Below are 7,245 nucleotides of genomic sequence, written 5' to 3'. Positions count from 1 at the left end.
TCTCAAATGTAGCACTGGTCTAATATATGGAGAAATGAAGGATGTCCTGTCGTGCTGGGATTCCCCTCTGCTTCCAGCTAGAAACATTCCTGTATGTCAGCAATTGCAGGAAAAAAAAAAAAGAAAGAAAAAAACAACAAAAAACCAAACCCCACTAACCAACCGACCAAAAAAATAAAAAAAAAAAAAAATATCCCTCGTGTAATGAAGAATTCTGCTAGAGAGCTGCAACACTTAGACTCTGGGTCGGATTTTATTACCGTGATGAAATGACACAAGCATTGCCTCTCTCCCTGCCTGCTGTGCAGCTTCTCGCTCTCTCCGCCGCTCCTCGGCTGCCTCCGCACTCTCCCTCCCCGCTCGCTCGGCAGCCGGGCTGGGGACGGCAGGGGAGCGGTGGGACGAGCCGGGCTCCCTCCCAGAGCTGGCTTTCCTGCGCTGGGATCGCCGGGGCCGCAGCGTTGGCATGCGGAGCCCGGCAGGACCGCATCAGCGCTAGAGGAGATGCGAGCGCAGAGCGCGCTCCGCCCCGGCCGCCGCGGCCCCGCAGCCAGCCGGGAGCGCTCAAGGTAAGAGCCGGGAGCTCCCTCTGCCCCACGGAACACGGGGACAGCCGGCAGCCCGGGGGGACTCGCTGCCGGGGAGGGAAAAGAAACACCAACAAAAGATGCCGCTGAAAAGGAGATGCGCAAGGGCGCAGAGTCGGTGGCTGAGTTGGGATGGGTCGGTGGGAGCTGTCGGGGCTGGGTCGGTGAAATGAGGTCGAAGGGGTCGGGGCAATTGTGAACAATTTAAACCAGTCCCGTTATGCTGCCTTCGATCTCTGCTGGCAGCCCGGGAGCTGCTGCGCCTGTAGAGTTTTAACTTGGGCTGGAGCAGTTTGGGCCAGAGCGCTGCTGGTGCGTGTCCCGTGTCCGTGTCCCGTGTCCCGTGTCCGTGTCCCATGTCCCGTGTCCGTGTCCCATGTCCCGTGTCCGTGTCCCATGTCCCGTGTCCGTGTTCTGTGTCCCGTGTCCGTGTCCCATGTCCCGTGTCCCATGTCCCGTGTCCCGTGTCCGTGTCCGTGTCCGTGTCCGTGTCCCATGTCCCGTGTCCGTGTTGTGTGTCCCGTGTCCGTGTCCCGTGTCCCGTGTCCGTGTTGTGTGTCCCGTGTCCGTGTCCCGTGTCCCGTGTCCGTGTCCCGTGTCCCGTGTCCCGTGTCCCATGTCCCGTGTCCCGTGTCCGTGTCCGTGTCCGTGTCCGTGTTCTGTGTCCCGTGTCCGTGTCCGTGTCCCATGTCCCGTGTCCGTGTCCCATGTCCCGTGTCCGTGTTCTGTGTCCCGTGTCCGTGTCCGTGTTGTGTGTCCCGTGTCCGTGTTCGGTGTCCCGTGTCCTGTGCCCATGTTCCGTGCGGGGCTGGCAGGGAGAAGGAGAAGGAGAAGGAGAAGGAGAAGGAGAAGGAGAAGGAGAAGGAGAAGGAGAAGGAGAAGGAGAAGGAGAAGGAGAAGGAGAAGGAGAAGGAGAAGGAGAAGGAGAAGGAGAAGGAGAAGGAGAAGGAGAAGGAGAAGGAGAAGGAGAAGGAGAAGGAGAAGGAGAAGGGTTTTCTTGGGGCTGTGGTGTCCCCACGGAGCAGGGCAGGCTGGTGGCAGTGCTGGCACCCCAGGGCTGTGTGTGTGGGAGTGTGCTGCTGCCTGTGCTGTCCTGCACCCACTGCCACTGTCCTCCCTTCAGCACCCGCTCCACGAGGGCTCAGCTGCAGCTAAAGAGAAAACTGCAGTTCGTCTCCCCTCTTAGGAAGGGTTAAATGAAGCCACAGAGAGAAAGAAGTGATCTGGGAGCTGGCAGGGTGGCTGTGGAGGGATGCAGGTGCTGTGCTGACAAGTTCCCCAGCACATCCTGTAACACATCCAGGCACACATCTCTGCAGGGATTATTTTTCTTTTGGAGGACAAGTGTTGTTCAAGGGAAAATTTTATTACGTGTGTCAAACTGCAGCAATATGATCCATGACACCAAGATCCCATTAAAAATAATGGGTAAAAAGTGGCCTTGCAAGGATATTACTTGTCAGGGATGACCTCATCTCTAGAAAAAAGGGAAAAGAATAACAGCCTGATGGTGATAATGTACAGGGGAGGAGCATGCAGTGCTCCAGTGGTGCTGAGGGGGATCCCTGACTGTGTTTAGGTCAGACACTTGTAAGCAACCCCTAGAGCTTATGGGGGACTCCTGCCATGAAGAGGCAGAAGCTTCTGGTAGGCTGAGAGAAAGCCATGTGTCTGACATGAAAATTGCTGTTTCATGTCTCCTCTGTGTCCCTGGTGTTATCACTTGGGGGAAGGGAGAGGGAAAGGGTTAATCTTCTGGTTTACTTATCCAGATCCTGAACATACAACAGTGCTGCACTGATCATCCTGGGCACTGAGCCCAGGGTCTGCTGCTCCTTTGGGAATACACCTTAGTGCCTCTGCCCTAAATGACACAGGGCACTAACACTTCATGCAGTGGGATGTCTATGGTCAGACTCCTACAGAACAACCTGGAGGAAATGGCTTCTTCTGATTTTTTGTCATAATAGAAAAGCCCTCTTCCATCAGAAAGAGGAGGGGAACATCTCCCTTCACTGCAAAAGAGCTACCACAGGTAGCAGCACTTACACCGAGGCCCTGGGTCTCAAGAGTTCCAAGAGGTCCTAATTCACTCCTGTTCCTTCTCCTCCTCATGGCCTTGCTGTGAAAAGCATGTCCACCACTGTTAGATGAACTCAGCTGGAGATCAGATCTGCAAGGACACCTTGGGTTTTCCTAACACAACTTTGCAGTTGTGTAATGTGGGTTCTGGGGAACCCTTTGGGAACATCAAAGCCAGAACCAGAAAGCAGCTGACAGGAGACAGCCTTCCACTTCAGCTTTCCAGATTCTGAAAGGTCTGTCCCATGAAGCAGCTTTTTGCACCTATTTATGTTCTGGAACATCTTTAAATGAAAGTCTCTGGCACCTGACAACTTCTGATTGAAAGAGCTAAGCTGGAGGTGGAAGCCCACTCAGGTTCTGAGGCAGTCCCCAACCTGCAAGCACAGAGCTGGATGCTTCCCTAAAGTCAGCCTTGCACCTGTAGATGACTTCTGCCAATCTGTGTGCCTGCAGGCAGGGTGTGGGCCCCAGCTTCTGACAAGCACAGTCAAAGTGTGAAAAATTCCATGAGGAGAGGAAGAGTACACGGTCTGGTACTTGGTACAGGAGGTGCAAGAGTTTAGCTTAGCCTGTAACTAGCAGGAAAAAGGCAGGATTCTTAAGAGGAGTCCCTTTCATGCTCTGAGCCGGGAGCACTGCTTTGGTGAAATGAAGTATGACAAATTAAAAAGGCAGGAAAATTCCCCATGACCCATGGTGATGCTGTCCCACCTGTACAGCACACTGTTGGGCAAAACCTGGTGAGACAGGTCTGGTTTTGAGGCTCATCCTGCAATTTCTGCAGCTCCCCTCCTTGCCTGAGCCAAATGACAGCCCCTGGGTCCTGCCACCTCCCCTCAGAGCTGCTGTGTCTGGCCTCTTCCTGGCCACCAGGTCCCAGGGTTGATAACAGTCTTGCTGGGGAAGCCAAAGCCAGCCTTGAAAATCCTCTTCCTGCATCGTCAAGCCGGCAAATTGATTTTCCAGATCATGAGCTGAACCTCTGAAATTGTTCTCTTCTGAAGAGATTATGGAATTACTCCTGTGCTAATGAATGCTTTAATGTTATGGTGAGTAAAGTCCCATAAGGACTTTAACTGCCAAAAAAAAAAAAAAAAAAGGCATTGTAGGAAAGGGGAGCCTGTAGTGGCTGTGTCAGACCTCATTTCACCATCTGGGGAAGAGGAAAGGAGGAAAACAAGAGGTGGGTGAGGAGACACACTCAGGAAAATAAGGAGAGAGAAAATGGGGAGAGAGGTGAGGCTTGCTGTGGTCTCCCAGGAAGCTGCTGAACCCATCAGGAATCCCTCCTGCAGCTCCCCAGTTTATCTCTGAATCCAAGCAGGAAAGGTAAGATGTTAACTATTCCCTTCTCACCATCTCTCTGGCTGTACCCTCCAGCAGCAGGAATAACCCAGTTCCTGGTGACCCAGGGCCCAGGGTGGGCAGAAGGGCCTGGGTCCTGGGGCAGGCTGCTGTAACTCCCATGGCATTATCCAAATCCAGCACTTCCCTCTGCCCTCCTGGTGCATTGCTGTCAGGCTCTGATGGCACCATGACACTGGTTTCCAAACATACAGTAAGAAAGTGCATTCCCTGACACCCCCCACAAAGGAGTTTGCCATTTATTAGGGAGAGAATGTGCTTCTGGGGATGAGCCTGCATTGATCCTGCTGGTGCTCACAGAACAGTCTCACCTCTGCTTTACAAACCCTGGCTTTACTGTGCTGTAGCTCCATGGGTTAGAACCAGGTTGTCCCAGATTTGAGCAAGAGCAGAGTTAACCCCTAAGATGGGACAGGGAAGCAGTGCAGGGAAAACGCCTCCGTGCCACAGGAGCTGCAATGCAAGGGGAAGGCTGGTTTATATTTAGGTTAAGGGCTCTGCACAGAATGGGTAATCCTCTTTTCATGAATTATCCAGGGGATTAGACAGCTTTAAACTCCCCCAGGCCTCCCTGGCTGCAGCCAGGCTCGGTGAGAGCCAGGGGGGCAATGGCTGGAGGGAGGGAGGGAGATGCCAGCAGGTTGCTGATGACTCATTTGGCTGCTGCCAGCCTTGCCAAGCACTCCAAGAGGTCACCAGGGGCCCAGACGCAGAGTGACACAGGAGTGACGTGCAAGGCGAAAGGGAACATCCCAATTAGGAAAGAACATGGAGCTTTATAAATAATTGCAGAGACGAGGAGAGTGGCAGCAGGTAGGAGGAGGGACAAGAGACCCGAGGCAGCAGTTTTCCAAAGTGTAATATCCTCGCTAGACTTTTCCAAGCTGTTTCTCTAACCAGAAAAAGGGATGCTTTTGGAACTGCAGCTGATCCATCTGAGCAGAGGCTCCAAGCCCACCTGCTTGGGCTGGTTCTGCAAATGCGAGTCTGGGGATGCAAGTCAGGTTAATCTATTTGGAGTGCGAATGGATCAGTGTCAATACTCCATTAAAATGTTGAAGGGAGGCCAACAGCACAGCTCAGGGACAGTGAGGGGGTGGGGAAGAATTGGATGCAAGCAGGGAGACAGGCTAGATTGCACCAAATCCTGAATATTTCACTCCATTATGGAGTAAGTGCCCATAGCAGATTTCTGTTCTTTACCTAATGCATAGCTGCTAGAAAAAAAGGAGTCCTTTCACTAATCTCACCCTGGGGACCCATTCATGCCACGTGCCTCTACATGTGGGTCTTGGGACAAAACTTTGGTGGGGAGATGAATGAGAAAGGCTCAACTGTGCACGCTGGGCTGTGGCTGACACCCAGCTCTGCAAGGATGACGAGGGGGCTCTTCCTCCTTGTGCCAAAGGCAGTGGAAAAAGCCAGCAGGGAGGACCAGTTCATGAAACAGGAACATAGTTCTTGTGTCCTAGATGATTTTCTGTCCATGGGTTTGTGGTGGGGCCACTCTCTCCCTCCCCTAATCTCTAGAAGCTGGGGTCTAGCTCTAAGCCAGTGTGGTTTGCCTTCCTTCACTTGGTTTTCCAAGCTGTAACTAAAAAATCAGTGCAGGGCTTTGATATTCACAATATCAATTCACACCAATTCACACTTTACTGCTGCCTAGACATGTATCCACCTTGCCCTGGAGTTACATCCCCCTGGAGCTGTGGACCCTCACAGTACAGCTCTTATCCCCCAGACTCAGCCTGGCCACCCTTATCTGGACTGTGGAAAAATCAGGTTTATTCATGGGGAAGTTGAGTGCACCAAGACACTTAATTTCCCCTGCATTTAAATCAGTTCTACTCTCTGCTGCTTATCCTACCTAAGCTAAATCAGGATTTTGACCCTGTGTTTTCCCCTGCCCAGAACTGGGTTATTTGAAAGCCTGGTTTTGCTGTTCACCATTCCCTCTGTTACTCATATCAACTAGAGGATGCTGTTTAAATAATGTCAGGGGAGTCTGAGCTGTAGAAGGAATAAAAGAACAGTCTCCCAACTCCCTGCTAGGATGGGGAATTCTGTGGCTGGCCCTGTAGCTCCTGCCTTGTCCAGACACACAGGTAGAGTCAGCATCAACCGTGCCTTGTGAAGGCAGAGCTAGAAATCACTGGAGAAAGCCTGGGTGGAAGAGGGAAAGCAAAGAAGGGAAAGACCGTGGAAAGTCTTTGCCTTTAATGTGAGCTAATGTCTTTCCTCCCTGCGTCGAACATCCTCAATTTCCTGTTTAACTTAAAGTCAACACATCTGTCACGTTAGCATCGCCCGCTGCCTGCTTTCCCCAAGCCTCCCCCCTCCCATCTGCTGTCCCCGCTGCCTGCAGCCCCGCTCCCTCCCATCGCTCCGGGGCTGTGTGCCTGCCCTGTGTTCCCTGCTGCACCTTGCCTCGGCTCCCTGCCTGCAGCCCCGCTCCCTCCCATCGCTCCGGGGCTGTGTGCCTGCCCTGTGTTCCCTGCTGCACCTTGCCTCGGCTCCCTGCCTGCAGCCCCGCTCCCTCCCATCGCTCCGGGGCTGTGTGCCTGCCCTGTGTTCCCTGCTGCACCTTGCCTCGGCTCCCTGCCTGCAGCCCCGCTCCCTCCCATCGCTCCGGGGCTGTGTGCCTGCCCTGTGTTCCCTGCTGCACCTTGCCTCGGCTCCAGCCCCGCATCCTGCGGGATGAGCGGCTCGCCTGGCGGGGCATCCACTCCTCATCTCCGCCCTGTGACATCCTAGCGGAAAGGGGGGACCCTTCCAGGAGCAGCTCCACGGGCTGGAAACAGGGGGAATGGCTGGTGAACGGCTGTGATATTTCCTAGCTCTGGTAAGCAATGATGCTTTTCTCTTTGTTGGTCCCTTTCTGGGCAATCAGTCCAGATGTAAAAGTAATAGGGCTTAACGGGGTAGAAAAGCAAAAGGAGGGGGCTGAAAACGAGACAGGAAAAAAAAAAAAGTGAAGCTCATTTGGTTTGTAGTGAAGCTTTTCCAGGGCTCAGTGCTCATCTAAGCAATTTAATTGCTGTTAAGTGAGAGGCTGGGACCCAAGCTGATCAATGTGTGTGCCTGGGCAGTCGGACCAGATCTCACAGGCAGATCCATTGCCCACCCTGTACCTTTTTTCCTTTGTGATTTCCAGCTTGGTCTGATATTTTCCATGCAGTCCTATGTGAGCTCCTACCTAAATGCTGCT

At 53.2% G+C, this 7,245-nt stretch overlaps 1 protein-coding gene across 1 annotated transcript in view; it reads left to right on the top strand.

Annotated features, from left to right (window-relative positions):
• Nucleotides 1-314: 314 nt before the first annotated feature.
• Nucleotides 315-7,245, top strand: part of SV2B (synaptic vesicle glycoprotein 2B) — a 64,041-nt gene continuing 57,110 nt past the window's right edge. Inside the window, exon 1 of the mRNA XM_023933871.2 lies at nt 315-569. The gene's annotated coding sequence lies outside the window, so the exon portion shown is untranslated. The remainder of the gene's footprint in view (nt 570-7,245) is intronic.

The sequence above is a fragment of the Cyanistes caeruleus genome, chromosome 13 (genome assembly GCF_971803275.1).
Source record: "Cyanistes caeruleus chromosome 13, bCyaCae1.hap1.1, whole genome shotgun sequence".
Taxonomy (NCBI): domain Eukaryota; kingdom Metazoa; phylum Chordata; class Aves; order Passeriformes; family Paridae; genus Cyanistes; species Cyanistes caeruleus.
The sequence above is the reverse complement of the archived record's forward strand: the minus strand, read 5'-3'. Positions and strand labels throughout refer to the sequence as shown.